The sequence below is a fragment of the Lupinus angustifolius genome, chromosome LG01 (genome assembly GCF_001865875.1).
Source record: "Lupinus angustifolius cultivar Tanjil chromosome LG01, LupAngTanjil_v1.0, whole genome shotgun sequence".
Classification (NCBI taxonomy): domain Eukaryota; kingdom Viridiplantae; phylum Streptophyta; class Magnoliopsida; order Fabales; family Fabaceae; genus Lupinus; species Lupinus angustifolius.
In genome coordinates this window covers 8,067,670-8,069,572 of record NC_032009.1, presented here as the reverse complement: position 1 = coordinate 8,069,572, position 1,903 = coordinate 8,067,670, and positions in this window count along the sequence as shown.

Genomic DNA, 1,903 nt, shown 5'->3' with positions numbered 1-1,903 from the left:
TCGCTCAAGCGAGGCCCTCTCGCCCAAGCGACAATTCATCTTTAAATCTCAATTAAACTTAAGCCTTCCTTGCCCAAGCGAGGCCCCTTCTCGCTCCAGCGAGACATCATTAAAAATCCTGGTTTTTTTTTCGCCGAAGCGAAACTTTTGCTCGCCCGGGCGAGAAAGTTCCAAAATTTCATCGAAATCCTGGGCTTTTTCGCCTAAGCGCGACCCTTGCTCGCCCAAGCGAGAATTGGTCGCCCGGGCGAGGAGTTCCAGAACCCAAAACTTCCCCTCGCCCAGTCCCTCGCCCAGTCCTCGCCCAAGCGAGACTGTGCTCGCCCAGGCGAGAGTTTCTCGCCCAAGCGACAGGGACTTGGACAGAATACCAACTTTTGCCCTTTTCGACAACTGAAACACATTTAAACATGGTTTTTCAAACACCTACACCCATAAAAGTTCTCAACAACATTCATATACAATATTCAACACATTTCATCAACCATCATATATATTCATAACATTCAAACATACAAAATCTTGGGTTTCTTAAAACCCAAGTAAACTCCAAAACCTTTGAGATGGTTTAGGAGATCCGGGTGTCATATTCGGACACCACTATGTCACGATGTGTTCTCTCTCACATACAATATTCAATACATTTCGTCAACAATCATATATCTTCAAAAACATCCAAACATAAAAATATTGGGTTTCTTAAAACCCAAGTTAACTCCAAAACCTTTGAGATGATGGTTTAGGGGATCCGGGTGTCATATTCAGACACCACTGTATCACGATGTGTTCTCTCTCACCTTAATGAAGCGTGCTTTAACTCGTCAACTAAGGGTGGTTTGGTTTCAAGGTTCGAACACCGAAATTTTCGTGACTACCAAAATAGAAATCCGTTAGTTTCCGATATTTCTAAAATCGTTACTAAAATACTTAAAATCATTTCTTTTTTTTCTATCATGATCATACATCAATTTCATCCATCCGGTCCAACATCACATGTTCTTGACCATCCTTTTTCATCGAAAGTCCGTTCACGATTTCCATCCATTTTAAACGTACGGTTTTTAGTAAAACAACATATTCCGATTGAAGACATTCTTTGATAATCTTACCACTTTAAAGTAAGTTATTCAAAGTATACTTTAAGAGTTTTATGAGACATTAATGTACTCATAAACCTTAACATCATTTTTAACAAAAGTTTCTACTTTTCCAACTTGTTCCAAGCCATGGTTTTTAAGGCTAAAACAAATAGAAATACATACATTCTCATTTTTACAAAACAATTCCTAAAGGTTCCTTTGATTTTATCATCATCCCCTTTGGCTAAAACAACAAAAAGTATGTAATACAACATTATAACAACTCCATGAACACAAGTTGTTCATGGTTTCAACAAAATATTTTCATAAGTTCAAGAACACCACCATTTTCGGTTTTGAGGTGAAAATGAGTTAGAAAGCGTTTTAGAAAATTTCAACGGTTGAATATGTTCTTCACATGCTCATGAATATCATACTTAAATCTCATCAACATCCATTGGTTGAATGTTGAGAGATCAAGGATTGAAGATGGAAGAAGAAAGGCGAAAAATGAGAGAAGAGAGTTCCACCTTCTCCTTGCAAAGTTGAAAATGAGAGAGTGTGAGAGTGAAGTCTAAAGTGTGGAGTTTATGGAGAGAAGGAAATCAGATTTTCACCCTACGCAATGATGAAAAAAATCTCCTAGGGTGGCTAATGATGAGATTGAGTGATTTGCTAAAGTGATGTGAGGTTTGCTTTATGGAAAGTCAAATCTCACATCCCAATGCGAAATGATCACCTCATGGACACGCGCGATAAACAGGCCGATTATTATCGGCCAATACTCAATCAGGTATTATAAATCGCCCGATCTTAATATCCGA